Source organism: Ursus maritimus, unplaced genomic scaffold (assembly GCF_017311325.1).
Source record: "Ursus maritimus isolate PB19 unplaced genomic scaffold, ASM1731132v1 scaffold_22, whole genome shotgun sequence".
NCBI lineage: Eukaryota > Metazoa > Chordata > Mammalia > Carnivora > Ursidae > Ursus > Ursus maritimus.
The window spans coordinates 11,568,145-11,589,754 of NW_024424675.1; positions in this window are offsets into that span (position 1 = coordinate 11,568,145).

Here is a 21,610-nt window from a genome sequence, read left to right on the forward strand (position 1 = left end):
TGATGATCATTTAATCAAACAATTTCCTTATTTGCAGAAGGATCTATCTTTCCCAAAAGAAAATACCTGGGCACTCATAATTAATTTTCTTTGATGGGAAAAAGCAGAGCTTCCCTGTTTGAGGCAGGTTAAGGAGAGTAGAGTGAAGAAAACCTCTCTCCTAACATTCTTCTCTTTCCTTCCCCCACATCCCTAGAGAAGCCCTATGGCACTACAGACGGCCCCTGGATCAGAGCTTCTCAAACTTTTCACAAGTACAGGAAATAACCTGGAGTCTTGTTAAAATCCGGATTCAATATCTTTGGACTGGGGCCTGAGATTCTGAATTTCTCACAAGCTCTCGGGCAATATAATGCAGCTGGTGCAGGAGCAGGCTCTGAGTGGCAAGGCCCTAGCACACTGCAGAACAAACTCAGCAAACACTGCCTGTCTGAGTACCTCCTTTCGCGGAGAGGGAATGTGACTCCAGGAAGGACACATTTAACGTCAGGGCTGGGATTCCTCACACACAGACCAGTGTTCTCTCTTTCCCATCTCTCTATGTGACCCCCAAATCCCCACAGGTCCATATCAGACGATAAAAGTACTAGTTAATAAAAATGCTGATCTAGACTTCATACATGCTTTTTCTTTCTGCTAAAATGTTTTAACTCACCAAAAACATCTCTGGTTTTAAAATCAAGTAGTTCCAAGAAATTTGGCAGACTAAAAATATACCCAAAGACTTCTAGTTTAAAATAGCATCTGTCACAACTTCTTACATACCACGGAACACATATAAATACACAGAAGATAAAATAACCAAAACAAAACAAAATGATCAGATGACCCCCAAATGAAGAGTGCTGAGTGACCTTGCTCCAGAATTTGGAAGGAATGTCCTATGTCTATAAAGTCGTTGAAGTGGGTTGTTCCTACTTTGCTACATGACATAGAGCGGCTCTACTTGCTGGGAAAAAAGAGGAGGAAAATGCTTCCCACCAGGCTGACCCTGACTCATAGAGCCTTGGCATCGAACTCCCAAACAAAGCTGGCAGCCCGTTTTAGTCAGACAGCCATGTCACGCAGTTTGAGTAATCCAGAAAAGTCATGCTAGACAGGACAGCTCGGCTCAGAGATACACACATCAGCATTAGCTCATCATTCAACTTTGTCATGAGAAAGGGTTTCCATCGCCACCAGAGCGGACAGAATGCTGAACTTAGGCCTATCCACAGGCTCTGTGATCTGACCAAGGTCCAGAGAAAAATTTCCCTCAATCAAGAATAAACACTCCAACACGTGATCTTTAAGAAATTCTGCAGATCAAAGGAAAGAGGATTTTATCCCAAAAACTCAGAGGAAGAGCACCATGGAAAGAAACAGAATTTCTGACCTCCTTTGCCAAGGCTGGGCACCTTACCTGGAAGGCTCTCACCCACTTTCTCTTTAAACTAGCTCACTGCTATTCTTTATTCAGGTTTTGCCTTCTCAAGGAGTCCTTGCTTTACCCCCTAGATTAAAGTAGGCCTCTATTATATACTCTTGGGGCACCCTGTGATTTTGTCAGTATATAATTATTTGTGTAATTATTTCGTTTAATGTCTGTGACTAATAAAGGTGCTACTGAGCATGAAAAAGGTATTCGGCAAATAATTGTTGGATGAATGACTGAATCTCTATTGACACAGAAGCTGTGCCTTCGTCTACATAAAATAGAAACAGAAAGCCATAATAACAACAATAAAAGATGGAAATGAATATAGAACCTCAGAGTAAAGTACAAAGCAGTGAGTTGAGACAAGGTGAGTGAGGAGATAGGGAAGGATTTTAAGGACGCTGACACTGGAAAATCGAGTTAAAATCCTCACTAGAGGTAAGAAAGCAGATCCAACATCCTTGAAAATTACAGAGCTGGGAAGGACAGCATTGAGAGATTTTTCTCGGAATTCGAAACAGAAAGATGAAAACAATGTGGTAGGAAATGATATATAAGGAGCTAGGGAATAAAAATCTAGTTGAAGAGTTATAGGCACATCTGCTGATATAAAACAAAGGAACTTCAGAACCAAATGCAATAAAGACCAAGTTTAAAAGAAAAAGAAAGAGTTCAAGATGGGTAGTAAGGAGGGCACGTATTGCATGGTGCACTGGGTGTTATACGCAACTAATGAGTCATCGAGCCTTACATCGGAAACCGGGGATGTACTGTATGGTGACTAACATAATATAATAAAAAATCATTAAAAAAAAAAAAAGTACCCAAGTATGATGGTTAAAAAAGCTCACCTGTTCCAACAAAAACAGACAAAAAACAGTAAGAAAGAAACCCACGACTAGGCACCTGCGAGAGGCATTTTTGAATGAGTAGAACACAAACATGAAACCAAAAAAATCCAGCGAAACAAGGTAAGAAACACAAGCGACCTCAAAATACAGAAAATAAGTGTCAGCAAAAAAATGGAGGAAAGACTAGAACAGACAAGGCTTGAGAACGAGTAATTCTATACACAGTCAAGCCATTATTCGTGAGAAGGAAGAAAAATAAGGTCTTAAGCATGCGAGTCTTCAGAAATTATATCAATCCTGTACCCTTTCTGAATAATATTAATAATAAATTACTAAAACTTCACGTCCTGCTGAATGAAAGATGATTCAAATTAAAGTGTCATGTTTTATTGTTCAAATATACACTTGCAATGTAAATTTAGCAGTCATAAAATGGTATGCATAAAATAACAGCTCACCAAATGCATACATTAAAAACTTTAAGATGAAATGGACAGAATTACAACCAATGGAGAAGATTTTAAACAAGATTTTTAAAGTTTCGATACATGAAGAACACAAGAGGTAAATACATGCATAAAGAATTTAAATAATATAAAATAAAACTTGTAGGGGAGTACTGAAATACATAATCTAGAAACAAAAATTCCCCCCTTTTCCAAGTTTCCTTGAAATCCTTATTAAACTGATCATGTATTAAACAATATCCACAAAACTTTGGAACTTGTAATTAACAAAAATTACATTTGCCACATTTTCTAGCACAGATGTTTTAAAACTAGAGATTGCTAGTGAAACTTTAAATAAGACAAAAATAAACCAGCCTTTTGAAAAACATAAATTTTGTCAGAATCTGACTTGAGAACTCGAAATAAGAGTACAAGTTTTCACCTTAAATTTTGTGGTCTCGAGTTTATTTTATGATACTTCAGTAAAAATAGAATACATATGTGTGTGCACGCTCATTTTAATCTAGACCACTGGATATTGAGTTGCCCCAAATCCTCAGGGTGATTTGTTAGCACCCCATCAAAGACCATACTTTCAGGGTAATTACTCCAAGCTCCGCAGCAATGTGGATCTCAGAATAAAATCTAAGGTTTTGTACGTTAGCAGAATTTATGTCAGGAGTGAATTTTGTTTAGTGAGCCTAGCAGTTTTTTTTTAATCACCACAAAGGATTTTAGAAATGAGTTTAGACTGGTGACATTGATGGTGTCAGGATATTCGGGTTGGTTAGAAATATGCAAGGGCCATTCAGACCCTTGTATGCACTGGGTATAAAATTCAAGGTATTCTAGATTCTTCTCAGTGAGGAATGGTACCCTAAGCTTGATTCATAAACAATTCAGCATTCAGCAGATAATGAAGAGGATTCTTGGTTGTTGGAGTCCATCGTATGCTTAGCAGCAGCCTGCTGCCTTTGTCTTGGGTGAATATTTTATGGAATATTCCAATATTCCAACATTTATGGAAGGTACTATTAAATCACCTAAAAATAGAGATGGAGTCTTTATTGAGCCTGCAGAGCACAGTGTGTGGACTCTAAATTTTACTTGCTAATCAGTGTCTGTAAGCGAGGCAGAGATAGCTAGATCTGAGATTTGGCTTCATTGCAACTTTTTAGCTGGTCTGTGGAGAGGAAACTTATCACCTCCTCCATTATGGTAGGCTGCTGAAATTTCTCTCAAAGAATAAACTGGCTGAGTTTGACCTAATCAATTTAAATCGGTTCCCAATAGGGCACAGCAATGCCTCCAATATACCAAGTTAATGGCCCATTTTGACCTATTATAGGGATTTCTAAGTACAATAGCATAATTTCTCACCTCACTGATTCAGGGTGAAGTATTAGGAACAGTGATTAGTATATTGTTAGCTATTAAGATAAGAAATAAGCTATTATAAAGAACTCATTTTCTAATTTTATTTCATTTAAATTAAACAAATTTAAATAGCTACATATGGCTAGTTGGCTACCTTATGGGACATCATAGATATGGAACATTTCCATTATCACAGACAGTTCTATGGGGGTGACATTAGAATCAAGAAGGTGATAGCGTGATTCTCCTGATACACTGCTTCTCTTAAGTCATAACCTCAATTAATAATATTCCTGAAATCTCCTTGTCCTGTAACTGAGTATTCCCTTCCCACTCTGATTCTGGACTTGGTTATATGACTTGCTTTGGAACAAGAGAAAATGTAACACAAGCAGGCTTTCTTGCCCTTGATTTTGTACAACTGTCATGAGAACATGCCCACACTACCCTGCTGGAGAGACTTGAGAGATGTATGGAAGAGACCCATGCTGTCCCATCTGAGAACAGCCTAGACCAGCCAGCCTCTTGCTAAACCACCAGCTGACTATGGATGGATGAGTGAGCTAAGCCAAGATCAGTGGAACCACCCAGGTGACCTACAGACTCAGAAGACACAAGAAATGGTTATGCTTTTAAACCACTAAGTCTTGGCTCGTCTTATTATAATTGTCCTGAAGTTATCAGCCACGATCAAGCTCAACTATTGACCCAGTTGTAAAACTCAATTGAATTAAAAGAAATAAATGTCTGGGGAAGATTGGGCAGATAAAGGACAGTGTTATGGACTACATGTTCACGTCCCCTGAAAGTTTGTATCTTGACACTCTAATCCCCAGTGAGATGATGGTATTTGTTGGTGGGCCCTTTGGAAGGTAATTTGGTCATGAAGGGGGAACCTTCAGGATGGGATTAGTGCCCTTATAATAAGAGACCCAACAGAGCTTCCTTTCTCTCTCTCACCCTCCTCCTCTCACCCCTCTGACCTCCCACCATGTGAGGAAAGCAGGAAGAGGGCACTCACCAAGATCTCAAACATATTGGGGCTCTGATCTCAGACTTCCAGCCTCCAGAGTTGTGAGAAATGAATGTCCATTGTTTAAGCCACTCAGTCTGTGGTATTTTGTGATAGCGGCCAGAACCAACTCAGGTAAACGGTATGCCCTATTCCTCAGGTAGGTATGTCATCCCAACCAAGGTAATTTCTTCTTTTTTCCACTTACAGGGATACCTACAAAGGAGTTTCTGATCCCTCTCTACTCAATTATTTATTACTCTCGTGGAAGGAGGAGTTGATAATCAGATATATCAAAGTATAAAGTATTTATCGGATCAGGTATTATAATCATAGGAATTGTATCTATAAAAGGCAGTGTCTAAAGTCCCATTCATTCTCTTTTACTTCCTACTCTCCACCAGGAAGCTCACTTTACTTGTCTTCTCTCCCTGTCACCATGCTATAAACATACCATGGAAGGCTACAGGCTTACTTTCCAGAGGTAAGCACCATCCTTCCCCATGTGATTGACAGGAAAGGAGGTATCAGAATCACTTCATTGCAAATATATCTCAAAATGTCCAATAACATTATTTAGACTCTGAACAGAATTGGGTAGCAACACACTTTGGCCCCAGAATTAAAACCAGCACAACTATCATCTGAATATAGGATGAAGCTGACACTTGAATGCAATAAATTAACAACATTGTTCTTTATTTCCCTTTTGCTACTGATCTTTGTATGCTTTTTTGTATCATCGGATTCCATTGAGAAAGGAAGCATAAGAGGAAGTCAACCCCTCGTAGCTTGTTAAAAAATAATCTTGAGTTAATTTAAACTCAATTATGGCTATTTTCCCTTATTCTACATACCACACTCTTTAAATAAGTGTCTAACAGGCAAAATTTCAGACATTGTAATTAAATCGGTTATAAAGAGAGGTGTTGGGAAAAGAAGACATTAATAAATTGTCTATTCTTGGACAGTACACACTTGTAAGATTTGTAGTTCAGGTTGAGAACGTGATTAATATGAGCAAAATCATTTTAAAATATTGGTGTTATGACAGCAAGAGGAGCAAAGGCACAGAGGTGGGGGAAAGCTCTTTTTAAATGAAAAACCTGAGACAGAGTTTATACCTTTAAATACACTCGGGCTGCCTACAATCAAAAAGAGGCAAAAAGAAATCAATTGAAATCCCATATAAAATGTTGGAGATCCAAAGGGTACAATATATCAGACACTGGTGGAGTAAATGAAAGAGTTTGGGTTTGGTTTTTTTTCTCACTCAAATGTGAGAATGCAAATTTGAAGCAAAGACATTGAAAGTAATTCAATAACTCAAAAGTTATTTGGAAAAAAAAGTTGTTAGAATATAAGGTCTTCCCAGCTGCAAATCAGAACTAAGTGGGGAACAGAGGCACCGGGGGGCATAGAGAGACTGAATGAAGAAATGGAGCTTGTATTAGCAGAGATTCAAAACTGTGCAAAAGCAATCGTTTCTCCAAATTTCCCTCAAATAAATTAAAAGAATGGCCAGTATAAGTAAAATAGTGAATCAGAACCCATCTCTATTCTTGCCCCAACCCTCCAAAGCTTGCTTTCTAGTCATCTTCACTCTGTCTCAATTCACTTTTACCATCATTCTAGTTTATTCCACAACAGCCCTCTGTTTTGAAGATTTACTAGTCAGCATAAAGCAGTCAAGTCTTCCCACAGAAGTTGTCAGCATCTCTCCTGACCTTGAGTGCTTCTCATATGTAGCACCCCAGACCTGAGTCAATAGAACAGACTGCTCCCCAGAACAGTGTGGTAGGGTGCTCCCCTGTGCTGTGTAACACATCACTCTAAAAGTTAGTGGCTTAAAACACAATGATCATTTATTACCTCCCATGGTTCCTATGGGTAAGAAATTTGGGACTGGTCAGTTAGGCAGTTCTGACTTGGGGTCTTTCAACCTTTCTTACGGTTGCAGTCAGATGGTGGCTGAGACTAATATCTTCTTCAAATATTCTTCACTCACATGTCTGGCGACAGGGCTGCAGGGACTTAAGTACCCAGGATCTTAACTATCTGGGGCTTCTCAGATTTCATTCTGTGTCTCTCTGTGGTCTTTTTATGTGGTTTCTTCGGAAGGTGGCCTCAGTATAACGAAACATCTTATATCTCAGCTCAGGGCCTCAAGGTGCGTGTCTCAAGAAATAAAAGACCAGGTAGTAGCAGTGTGACCATCTCTAGTTTAGCTTTAGAAGGCACATAGAGTTACTGATTGATTGAGGCAACTGCAAGAACTGTCCAGGCTCCAGGGAAGGGAACTTAGACCCAGTCTCTCCATGTAAGAGCATCAGCATCACAGTATAAGAAGAGCGTGTGATGGTACAGTGGTGTTGGGAAAATGCAACATGTTACAACTTCTCTTTCGGTAGCCCCAGGGCTTTTCAATTTCTCTTGTCTGATTAAACATTGTAACGAACATAAATGAAGTCAAATAAAAGTTTATCAAAGCTAGAAGAGAATGTTCATGTAAGATATATCAAAATCAATATCCAGAATTATCTCTTGGCAGACTTGGACCGCTGAGTTTAAAATAACAAGAAGAAGTTTATAAAGGGCCATGTGTGGGAATTTAAAAATAATTCTGTGAATGCACAATAGGGAACTCCTGGCTTGGCAGGACTTCATATGAAAAAGAGTTGAGAATTGTGGTTGATTGTAAGCATGAAATGTATCAAGAGTGGGATGTGATTGCTTAAACAAATGAGAATCTGATCCACATTTAGGTTGTATTTGTGATATATAGTGTTCATATTATGGGATGTAGACGCCCAACATTCCTTGCATTCAATTAACCATTCATTCACTCAATAAATGTTTACTGTGTTACTACTATATGCTAGGCACTGTTGTAGGTGCTGGCAATATACCAATGAACAATGCACACACACAACCCTACCCTCATAAAACCTGCATTCTAGTGGAAAAACAAATGATGAACCAGACAAAAATGTTAGAGAAAAAAAAAATGATGAAAAAGAAAGCAAGAAAGGGGAATAAATGTTGGGACTGAAAGGGTTACAATTTTAGATAAGACGGATAGGGAAGTCTTCATTGAGAGGGGCTACTTGAGAAAGGATAAAAAGGACAAAAGTGAACAAGCCATGCATATCTCAGGAAGGACAAAGAGAAGGAATATCCAGGGCAAAGGTGCTGAGGAGGCCTGGCAGTGTAGAACCCAGTGTGGCTGGAGCAAAGTGAGCAAGACTGAGAGCAGTAAGAGATATGATCAGAGAGGTGATGCGGAGCTGATTTTCTAGTCACTCTCAGAGCACTGGATCTCACTCTGAGGAAAGAGAGAAGCCAGAGGAAGCCTTGAACAGGGGAGGGACATAAACTGGCTGGGAATTTCACCAGATTAGCAAGAGTGGCCACTGTATTGAAGCATTCAGGGAGACTAGCTAGGAGATATTGTCAATAACCCAGGCAAAAGATGATGGTGACTTAAACCAAGATGGTAACAGTGAAGGGGCTGAAAGGTGGTCAAATTGTGATCTATTTTGAAGGAAGAGCAATAGCATTTTCTTATTTATGAGACACAGCTCAGGAAACAGAGGAGTCAAGATAATACCATTATTTGGGGGCCCTGGGCATTTGCTGAGATGAAGATTGCACATGAGCAAGTTTTGGGTCAAATAATGGGAGCTCAGTTTGGGATATATTTATTTTTAAATACTTATGAAATGACCAATTGGATATATCAATCAGGAAGGTGGATATAAGAATCTGTGGTTCAGGGAAGAAGTCCAGGTTGATAATATAAATTTGGCAGGCATCAATAAACAAATATTTAAAGCCATAAGTTTGGTTGAAATAACGAAGAGAGTGAGAATAAAAAGTTCCAATGACTAAGCCTCTTTAAATGTATCTCAAACTGTAGAGACTGGGAAGATGAAGAAACAGCACAGTGGACTAAAAAAGTGGTCCTACAAGTAGGAAAACCAGGCAACTATGGCCCCCAGAAAGCCTAATAGAGAAGGCATTTCAAATAAAAGAGGAGCTTAAAGCTCTGCTGCTGCTGAAAGCTCAAGTGAAATAAAGAACTAGAATGAATTCAGGACAAGATTTTTCAATGTGAAGTTACTGGTGACCTTGATAGGAACAGTTTAAATGGTGTAATGGAGGCAAAACTTGATTGGAGTGAGTTCAAGAGAGAATGGAAGGAGGAAAATAGAAGACTGGACAATTGACAGAAACCTTTGAGTTCTGCTGTAAAGGGAAGGACACAACTGAGGTAATGGCTAGATAGAACTATAGTTAAGAGCATGCTTAAGAGAAAAGTAAGAGCATGCTTCCATGCTACTGTGAAGATTCCAGGAAAGGAAAAAATTTTAGGAAAGGGAAAGAAGAATTACTGGATTGATGACTTTGAGAAGGTGAGAAAGGGATGGAATCTAGTGCACAAATGGAGGGATTGCCCTTAGCTAGGGGTATGGGCAGTTCAGGCTTGCTAATAAGAGAGAAGCCAAAAAATGGGCACAGAGGCAGATAGGGGAGCACAACTGGTGGTGGGAGGTTGTAGGAGTGTTCCTATGAATGTTTCCATTTTCATCATGAAATGGAAAGCAAGGCCATGATGTGAGAGCATCAGGATGAGGAGGGAGATGTGGAAGGTCAGAGCACAGATGGGAGGGTATAAAATTGTTTTTTAGGAGATTGGGAGAATGAATGAGTGGGGAAAATAATAGGAGTGCTGTGTAGACCAAGACACACTTGAGGTTGACCGTGAACGAACGTGAGACCAATCAGCACGGCTAGGTATTTTTCTGCAGCCACTTTCAATGACAGATGAACAGGTATAGAGTAGGCAGAAAGATGTGGCAAAGGCTGTGACTTAGTTGAGCAAGTGTTTCAATAAGGGTGTTGGGTTAGCAGACAAAAGAGTAATCATAATGGTCGGCCATGGGATTTGAACTGGATAAGGAGAAAAGTGAGGATTTGAGGTGGTTTTAATAGACCGAGAGGAGGTGGTTGTATCCACTGTTAGGAGTTCTCAGAACTAGGAACTACTACAGTTGTGTACTGAGGGAGTGAGATGGAAGGACAGGAAGTGGTAGTGGTAGTGTGACATGTTTGGCACTGAGATAATAGAGGGCGTGCAGTCATTGGCAATGACAATGTCCAGAGTATAAAGACTCGGTGAACAGGGTAGGGTGCAGGACAAGAGCACGGCAAGAGAGAACAGAGAACTAAGCTACCAATGAATTCATGCTAGAGAACCTAACAATTATCCAAGAGCTAAAATGTTCAAGGAATATGGGCAGTGATCAGACAAGTGTACAGACAATCACAACAAAGAAGGGGTAGCAGGTGGAATGAAGTAATGACCTGAGAGTCAAGTTGAGGGGTAATGTTTAGAGAAGAATTAGGGAGAAGATGTGGAATGGCAATGAGGAGCAAACAGAACATCCACACATCATGAAGCCCAGTGGCACCAACAGTGTAAACAAGGAAGCAACCACCAGTGGAGTTGCAAGGGAAGCAAGGTGATGAGGTTTCCAGTTAGAACAAGAAGTGAAGGGGATAGTCCCAGGAGAGGGTGAGATTATGGGGTATTTTACTCCTGACTGTGAGTCCTGGGGGCACCATGGAGTGTTTTTAAGAGATGGAGAGGGTGGGCCATGAGATCAGAAAAGGTGACGGACTGAGTCATGTGAGAAATAAGGCATTACCTTGAAGACCTTGGCTTCTTAAGGTGACTGACATATACAGGGGTTATAGTAAATCCAAGACAGAGAGTGGTCTCCAAACTGTGAAGGCTGGAGGGAAGAGCAGCTGTGAGTTCATGCAAGGAAGGTGCAGACTTCCACATTTGAGGTTCTGTGTTCGACTCGTAATGCTGTTTTAAGAAAATATAAATGAACTGGAGTCCATTGAGATGAACAGACACAGAATAAGGCGAATACAATGGAAATCCATTTTAGGAAAATCAATAGAAAAAACTAAGAAGGATTTGTTTGGGTCTTTATGAGACGTGACAACTGTCTTTAAGTATCAGGAGTATTTAATGTAAAAGAGGGTCTTCCTTGTGCCTTACTGCTCCAGAAAACAGAACTTGAACCTGTGGCTGGAAGTTATCAGGCAAAGACCTGCTCCAAAGACTGAGCCTGCCAGTGATATAACCAAAGGACAGCTACTGAAAAGTGCTGTCCAAAGACCAGTGCTAATCAACAAACTATTTATTACCAGTCTGTGGTAAGGGAAGTATACAACTTGAGAGTGAGCATTTAGAAACTATTGTTAGCAATTTTTCTGTAATGTTTACTCATTTTTTTTGAAATGCAATATTAGGTTTGTTTACTCAAATAAAAAATGTGGATTTGTGTTTTATAGGTCTTATTTGAGTTTCCTAGTATTTTAAATATTAGGAAATCCTGTACATTTTTTTAAAAAGCAGATTGTTACCATAAATAGCTAGAGAGTTTGTACTAACCTAGAATATCACAGGAGTCATTTAACAGTACATTCGGCACCCAGCTCTTGATTTCTAATACTATTCTCCAATAAAAGGATTCAGGGCTCCTTAGAGAAATGGCTGATGTTAAGACTGAGTCAGAAAATAAACAAGATGAGCCTTGAAGCGTCTTGTAGTGTCACAAAATAAGCAAATGGTCTCTCTTACACACATATACACGCATGCATCTGGGTACGCCAAAGAGACATAGGAACCAACTGAAAGAGTTTGCAATGGTCAAAGTGGGAACAATTTGAGCAACAGCATAAATAAGGTAGCACTGGATTATAACCCAAAGTATCAAATAAATATCCATGACTTTAAATAAATAAATACCTACACTGATATAAATAAAGAATCACATAAATAAATGGGCAGGAACAAAAAAAAATTGTCTAGTGAAGAGGAATTTAAAATAATTCATGTAGTTACTCCATCTTTAAGGAGCTGAAGAATAACTCTCCACTGCTTACGTGTGAGCTGCAAATAGTGACTTTCTTCCAAAGAGCAGAGTACGGAACCAGGGAAAAGAGTAACTTTATGGTGGAGAAACTTCAAGCCAGATAATCAAGTTCAACATCTACAGTGATAATTCATATTGATAGTATCTACCCTTGCTAGGATGTGGTGAGAAGGGCACTTCACCTCTGTGGTCTGCCTCCCAAAAGCATAGTACCTCAGTGTAACCATAATAAAAACATCAGACAAATCCCAATTGAAGGACATTCTGCGAAATGCCAGAACAGTACTCCTCAAAACTGTCAGGGTCATCAAAAACAAGGAAAATCTGAAAAACTGTTACAACCAAGAGAAGCCTAAGGAGACACGTAGGTGTCATCCTCGAACAGAAAAATGACATTAAGCAAAAGCTAAGGAAATCTGAAAAAAGTATGGTCTTTAGTTAATAGAAACATATCAATATTGGTTCATTAATTATGATAAATATATAATATTAATGTGAAATGTTAATAGGAGGGGGACCTGGGTGTGGGCTATATAGGAACTTCATACTAATTTCACATTTTTCTGTAAATCTAAAACTGTTCTAAGATAAAAGTTTATTAAAAAAAAAAAAAAGAAACTATTCAAGAAGAGGCTGGGCAGGACTTCCTATTCACAGTGAGAGAGTAAGAGGAGGTCTGGAATAGAAGACCTGATTACCTTCACTGATAAGGGGAAGTCACTTAATTTCCCTGAGCTTCTATCTCCTCATCTGCAAAAGAGAAATGATACCATTTTTATCTACCCCATAGAGGTAAGACTCAGATGACATGATCCATGGGAAGGATCTCTGGAAACATCATAATCTATATACAAGGAAATTTGGAGGTTGCTATCATTGTAATACGTGGAGAAATTCCCACATGGGAGATCATTTGGACTAATTTTGATTACAGTGTCATATGTGTACACACACATACACATACAGACACACGCACTGTTCCTTGGGCACCCTACTTCCAGAGGTTCTGACTCAGTAGGTCTAAGATACAACTGACAAGTCCATATTTTGAAGATTCCCAGGTGATTCTGATACACAGCCAGATATGAGAACCACTAAACTATGTGAATTTTATAAAACCTCTTCTTATTTTATGATCAAATGTTAATGACACATGATTACTTTTCCCAGATATGTAGCACCCTTTGAGAAAGATTTAAACTTTGCAATAAAAGTATAATTTTAGGTATCAGCCAGCCTGGGGGTAATGTGGGTGACAAAAGGTGTTAGTCATAATCTGTTTCGCCCATTTGTAAATTCAACTCAACAGGGAAGGCCTTCAAAGGAGCATAAAAAGGTCTTAGCTGTTTACTCTTCACTTAACTGGGGTCCCTCAGTGTGTGTGTGTGTGTGTGTGTGTGTGTGTGTGTGTATGTGTGTGTGTAATTCAATTGGAAAATACCATATATACAATAAAATGTATACGATGGAAATCTTAAGTATGGAGTACCTTGATTTCTTGAGTATATATACAGCCCACATGATCATCATCCAGACCAGGATATAATTTCTAACACCCCATAAGTCTCCCCAAACTCCTTCCCAGTGTGCAACTATAACTGAACTACTGTGAGTTCACTCCTTGGTGATTTAGAGATTGTACCAGGTAGAACTGACATTCTAAGGGAATTTTATTTGCAGCAAATGAGGAGATCGTGGGGCATAACCTCCAAAGCCAGGACTCCCTGTGCGGGCGTGAGTGTGTTTATTTTATTTAGGGTTACGATGAGTATTCAGAAAGGGGCGTTTTATCATAATATTATAATAAAGCAGAGGTAATTGTCAGACAAGGGGGAAGGGTAATGGACACGCTCCAAGAGCTGAGAGCCGGGATAAGCTAGATGGATCTCCCCCTCTTTATCTCAGGTAATGAATGCAGGGCCTTGCTTACTTTTGAAACAGCACTGGGAGTTTTACCACTGATTTATTGTCTCTGATACAGTTAGGCTATTTCCTGGCCTGGGAGAGACTGATAGTATTTGCATTCCCTTTGTTCCCTTAAAATCCTTAACTACGGAGGTTTTTGCATTTCTTTGGAATTCTGACACCTCCTCGAAGTTCTGCAAGAAGTGTGCTGGGCAAGTCAAGTGGGTAAGGCGAAGATCACAGAAAATAGCTGGAGGCCTGAAATGATTTCTTCCTTTTTTGGGGGGACCTCTAATTCCTTCTGCTTACACAGTCACCCAGCCAGAGGTAGCCACTCTAACACCTTCCTTCTCCATCGATTAATTTCACCTGTTCTTGAACTTCATCTGAACGGAATCATGTAGCATGAGCTCTTCCGTGACTGTGCTCTTTGACCCAGCTAATTATCCGTGAGACTCATTCACGTTGGTGGATGTGCTGGTAGCATGGGGTCTTCACTGCTGGTCCTTCAGGTCTTAGCAAGAGTTCTAAATGATCAAGGGCACATTGTCTATGTGTAGATTAAATAATGGTACAAGTACAAGGACAGAATGACAAGTCAAAGATGGGAAACTCCAAAGATGTTAATACTTCGCTAGGGTAAACTTGGTCAAGAGAAAAAAATGGCATCCTTCAAGGTCGGCCCCCACCCAAGTCTCCAGGAGGGAGTCAGAATGCATTCTCCATACCACCATCACCTCCCAGAAATCTGCATTTCTGTCAAAATATTCTTCTTGACTTGTACATATGCTAATGTTGGAGAACCATTCCTGCAAACTCTACAGAGAATGTAGAAAAGGGGCTTTGATCAATGGAGGTATCCATAGATTGCTGAACAAAAGCTAAAGGTTTTGAAATGTGACTTCCGGATCATCACCTAGAAGGCCCAAGTTTGATGGGACTGAGTTTAACTGAGGTCTTTTTTCCCCCTTCCTTGAACTAACTCTGCCTGCCCTGAGGTAAAGACATTTTTTTTACTTTAAGACTTGATAGAGCATTTTTAACCAGAAAGAATAAAGAAAAAAGAAAAATGACGGGCCAAACAAGAACAGCGCTGATTTCCTTCCAAGCATAATGTCAAAGCTGAGTAACAAAGCCACTCTCAGGGGTTCCAGGAAATACAGCTTTCAACAAAGCCACGGAGTTCTTCCTTATTTTCTGTGGTCTGCTGTGGTCAACCAACCATAAAAGCACACACACACACCCACGGCAAAACCACTGGGCTCTACTGAGCACTCTGAACCAGTAAACATTAATCCAAAATACTGTTTCAGACATCTTTACGGAAAACCACGGTTCCCCTTCCCTGGGTTAGTCTGCATTCATTTGCTAACCCAGTTTCCACGTGCTGAATTCCAATCAATAAATAGAACAATCAACGTATCATTCTATTGGTAATCAATTTTTGTGAGTTTCCAGTTGTTGCCCATTAGCTTTATTGCACATCTCACCATATTGGTGGTCTTCTTCTAAGCTATGTATGTGCCCCAGAAAACAAGCCTGCAGACTCACAGGTTCATAGATCCTCCAAAAAAGTCTCACTTGGGGAGGGTTTTACTGGTACCTTTAATGATATTGACGGCTGACATTAGTAGCTATGAACCACACAGCTCTTTACCTAATGGATTTTATGTGTGCCACAGCAGAATCCCTGAGAGACAGAAAATGCTATACTCGTTCCACAGATGAAGAAACTGAGTTTAAGCACTTTCTTTGCCTGAAATTTCTTAGTGAACAGGTACAATGTCCAGTATCCAAACACATGATGTCTAGCTCCAAATAACATGCTGTTTTATTTTTCTACAATGAAATGCTCTGTTAAGATTAAGTCGAGAAAAAGTCAAAACTGATAGAAACAGTAAAAAAAAAAAAAAAAAAAAAAAAAAAAAAAAAAAAGTGGTTGCCAGGGGTTGAAGCTGGGAGAAATAGGGAGAGGATGGTAAAAGGGCACACACTTTCTATTAAGGGATGAATAAGGTCTGAGGATCTAATGGAAAACATGGTGACTATAGTAGTCAATGATACTATGGTGTGTGACTGAAGTTTGCCAAGACAGGAGAAATTTAACACCCTTGCCAAAAAGAAGAAGAAAAAGAGAAAATGAAAAAAGATAAAGATGTGAGGTGATGGATGTGTTAATTAACCAGATGAGGGGGGATCCCTTCACACTGCACATGTATACCAAATCACCGTGATGTATACTTTAAATATTTTATCATTTTATGTGCAAATTATACCTCGAGAATGCTGAATTTTTTTTAAAAGACAGAAAAAGGAAAAGGACGTATTTTTTTTAAAAGGAATAATTTTCAAAGTGTATGAGGATAGTAATTTTGCTTCCTTCTCACATTCTCACCAAAATCATATTTACAGTGGTCTCACATTTCACCCACACATTCGGTGCGGACAGGTGTGTCCTGGAAGGGACCTCAGGAATCTCAGCATCTAATCCTGCTCAACCAAGAATGCATGTGCAGTTGTGAATCACTCCTTTACCTGTCTCAGCCTTTAATGATCATCAGTAAATAAGCCTATTGACCCTATGCCATCTTTAAGGGTCTTCTTCAGCTTATGGTAGATTTCCTTAGGGTGACTGAGGGCACATTTACAGGCAGTGATGTCAGGACACTGCAGCCAATGCTCCCAGTGCATTGTACTCCACCACCTCAGCCCACCTGATTCCTCCCTGTTTCGGTGTATAGAAGGTGGGCAGGGACCTCCAGCACCTCAGCTATGAAAGATTGCCAAACTGCAAAATCCCACAGCACAGCTCTCAACCAGCAGGTGGAAAGAGCCATGGAAGAAATATTCCAGAGTCCCCAAATCACATCTTAATGAATTGGTTTGAGAGTGACATGTTAAGGCAAAAAATCTCTACTAAATTTCTCATCGGGTGATCTTCTTTTGGAAGCTGATCACAACGGTCACCTGTCTTATTAGTAAGGACAGTTTTGGCTGTGAATTACAAAACCCCTCATCTCTAAGGTGACCAACTGTCTCATTTTCTTTGAGGCCATCCTGGTTTTAGCACTGAAAATTGTGGGAAATCCTTTAGTCATGGGTAAACCAGAACAGCTGGTCAACCTATCAAGTCCCCCCATCTTTATATCATTTAACCACCCACTCTTATCTTGGATAGCATATCTAATTCTTCCAGGAGATTCAGGTCTTATATTTGCCCCTCTCCATTGGAACCACTTGGTGGGAAACCAGGGGAAGAAAAGTTATCCCAAAGAAGGGGAGGGTATTGAGTTTTCCAAAAGAAGTGGTGCTAGGGAGGCTTGAATGGAGATACATATACATATATATATATATATACACACACATACATTATATAGGTACAGATATAAATACCGATACAGACACTGTTTCACTCTTCAGATCTCATCATCATTATTATTATCCCCCCTTTTTTTTCCTTTACCTCCCACATAGGTCTTTCCTCTTCATTTTATATTCCAGCCCCAACACTCTCATTTTCACAGCACCCCAAGGGACTCACACTTCCCTCCACCATCTGCACCACCAGATCCAAATAAAAGTATGCTCCAAGAAATATGCTATTCTGAGAAATGAATAGATACATTAAAAGCTAAACATAAAAATATGTTCCAGAAATTTAGAATGCATGTCTTCTTTCCTTCAGCTCACCATGATTAATGCCATTTTCCCTAAAAATGTTAAATGTCCATCTCTTGATTCATGTAAAACTCTTTCTTTAGGCCTCTGTGGCCAGGAAGTAGGCATTTTAAATAGTCACTAGGGCCCTGTTTAGTGTCCAAAGTAGTAACTCATTACAGGCTTAAAATTCCACCAGAAATATTATTAAGTAAAAAGTTACTGGCTGGCCAACTCCTGAACTTGAGTTTTAGTTCCCATGCTTAAGGTGGAAGTGGTAAAGTACATAAAAACTCTAAAAGACTGTCTTCACCAAGAAGGCCTTAATGTTCCCCTCAGCTTGACTGAACCTTGGACAGGCTTCTGTCTGACTCTAGTCCACTGACCTCACTTTGCTCAGAGCATTTACTTTACAGAACTTGTAATCATACATCCTTTCTCTGCCCTTCTGATATGTAAATATTTCTAAAAGCCTCTTTACAGTTTTCCAACCCAAGAACGCTTCTCTTAAAGATCTGGGAACCATCTCTTTGAAACATAATCGTCAAAAAAGATAGAACCCCTATCTCCCAGTTTCTGTGTGAGGGTAGAAGCTTAACTTCCCCATGGAAAACTACCATCTGTCGTAAAAAAATGAGAAAGCTTACTTTTCCTTGAAATGAAGCCATGCTAATTGGTCTTCAAAACATTGTTACCTATGTCTTGCCACTCTCCTAGGTTTTATCTCATATCCTGTCTTTGACTCTATCTTAGCTCAAGCATTATTTTATCTTTTCTCTATAGAGCACCCTCATTAAACCATTTTTATCAAATCCTGATCAATCCTTCAAGGTTTCAGTGAGCTGCCATCTTTATCATGAATATTTACATGATTAAGGCAACCAGAAGTGTTCTATTACTGTTCCTAATTCCTACAGTACCTTGTTTGGCCTCTTTCCCTCCTCTGTCCTTCTTTATCCACCCAGTTACTACTGGGAATGTTTCCTTAGTAAATCATTTACACCTGAATCCTTGTCTCAGGATCTGTTTCTGTGGAACTTGTCCTAAAAAACCACCTTCCCTAATGACTTCGATGTCTTGTCAAATACCTAACAAGACACATCAGGCCCATTAAGATCTTGCTTGCATTTCTAGTCTTGTCTCTTGTCTCTCTCCCCAGGTTACTCAGTGGTCCATCTGAGCTGCTATTTGCTCCTGTTCTGTGCTTCCGTATGTGCTGTCATGGCTCTCATCCATTCATCCTTTCAAGTCTCATCGAAAATTACCAACGCTGGGGAGCCTTGACAAATTCTCTTTCTTCCCCCCTACTCCAGGCAGTTTCTCACTTCTCCTGTCAAAAAACATAGCAGATCCTTTAAAATAGCACAGCGTTTTAAAAATACACAAATAGTAAGATGATTTAATGTTGAGCCTCAGCAGAGAGATTATAAGCAAGTTATTCAACTTCTGTGGGCTCCTGTCTATTCACATATGAGGATAGTAAGATTCCACATTCTTCATGAATGCATGTAAGGTGCTTAGAGGTATATTTAAAACATATGATGTGGTAGATTTTGTTTTGTTTTGTTTTGTTTTTTGGGTTTTTTTAATAATATCTTTTATTATATTATGTTAGTCACCATACAGTACATCCCTGGTTTTTTATGTAAAGCTCGATGATTCATTAGTTGTGTATAACACCCAGTGCACCATGCAATACGTGCCCTCCTTACTACCTATCACCAGCCTATCCCATTCCCCCACCCCCCTCCCCTCTGAAGCCCTCAGTGTGTTTCTCAGAGTCCATAGTCTCTCATGCTTCATTCCCCCTTCTGTTTACCCCCCCCCCTTCTTTATCCCTTTCTTCTCTTACCGATGTGGTAGTTTTATTAACACTGATGAGAGAGCTTTATCTCTTTCTCTATAACCTAACCAGATTCCAAAGGTGTGATAACTATATCTGGTTTATCTCTGTACTCCTGATTCCTCACACAGTGCCTGGCATGATATATATCCAATAAATTGGTGATGAATAAATAAATGATATGTAGCCATTGAGTACTAAGACCAGTTTCTACTTTTTTCCTGCTTTAGCATATATGCACAACCAAGAAAGAAACTAGGGATCTATTTCAAAACTCAAACAGCATAAAGTAAAAGTAAACATTCGTATTTGTTACGTTTTCTCTTTTCTCCAATATCTGCCTTGCTTTCACTCTCAAGCTAATGAAAATTTTCCTTTTTCAATTTGAAAAGATGGTCAAACATGTATGAGTACAAGGTCTTCTTTAAACTCATTAGTAAATCTGTGTTTCAGTCGTACCTATTAGCAAATCTGTTCTCCTTTCCTCTCCTCTCCTCTTCTCTCTTCCCTCCCTCCCTCCCTCCCTCCATGTTTCAGAGCTCTGGAGCAGAGACGTGATTTTACAATTTTTCCTCTTTCTTTCATTTTTGATGACTTTTGAAAACCTGTGACCCTGAAAACCTTAACTTCTCAAAATGAGATTCTTCATTTTCAAGAGATGCTGGGAAAAGCATTCTTTTAATAGATGGATGTCATCAAAATTACTCTTCCCTTGGACTTAGTCTCCAGAGATTTTTGAAGAGAGCTTTCCATTTAGTAAGTCATTTTCTAAAATTCTTAGAAGTTTTCTAGAATGAAAGCTCTTGGATTCTCAAAGTATTTATGAAAAGTTTCCAGCACTTAAGATTACTAGAAAAGTGATTTTAGTATATAGAGATTAACTCATGAAATCGTAGCCCTGTTTGTCCCTACTTAACATGCAGAATTATTTAATAATATCTACAATGATGCCGATAATGATTTCAGATATCTGCCACCTTTTCTTCCAGTGGTCTCTGTTACTGAAGATAATATTTTTCTCTTCTAAACCCTCATGGCATTTCATGTTTGTCTTTTAACACACATCCCTTTGCATTCTGACTTGGAGTTCTATTTTTACATTTGTTCCCTTATCAGATCATAAGATCTCACCAAAGTCTAGCACTGAGTCTTGGGTATAGTAGGAGCTTTAAAATATTTACTGAATGAATGAAAATGGCCACAAGATGAGTATGTGAAAATAAATCACTGAAATACTCTAGACAATACATCCTCCTTAGTCACAAGATAACATGTAGATTCATTTGATATTGATAATACTATAATGATTAATATTGACAATATTAATGACCAAAGCCATTAAATTGGCTTATTGCAGATAGATGCATTTTATTTTTCCTAAGAACTTAATACCTAAAACCAAATTTCTCCACATATCTATAGCCCTAAGAACTCAGACAATGTAAAGAAGAGAGAGCATAGGTAATGCCACACAGAAACACATTTAAACCAACTCATATCCATAGTTCTCCCCTGGCTGATGGAACAAAACCAGCTTTGACTACAATACCCAGTGCAAACGAATGGAAACTTCACCCTTCAGTCAGATCCTTAGGGGAGCATATTCATTTCCTTTCTTCTCATTTCCTAATTAGAATCTCTTACCCAGTCACTCTGCCACCAGAATTCTTGCCTGACTCAGTATTAGGGGTCTGGTTATGTTTTCAACATCTACATATTAATTTCCTCTGGGCACCTGGCTGATATTACCGAGAACTTTCCCTGCTAGTTCATGCCCCTGTTGAGCTTACAATCAATCTTATGACAATCCCAAACCACTTTTCCATCTATGGCTCCTCAATTCTATTCATTGGGGTAGGAGTAAAATTAGTCTTAGGGCAAAGATATTTATTTAGTTTGGGTATTCTATTTTCAAGTGGTCTGAATGTTTAAGTAGAAGGGAGATTCAGCACAACTCAAGAGACTATAGGATTTGGCACACATCTTACTATCACACAATGAAGAGCCTCCTCACTGTATAAGGATTAGCTTTATAAATTCTCCAGGAGAAAACACCTGTTTTACCAATTCATTTCAAGAATTGCCAACTATTCAAAGATACTGTTAAAAATATTGACATGATGTCACTAATCACTCTTGTGAC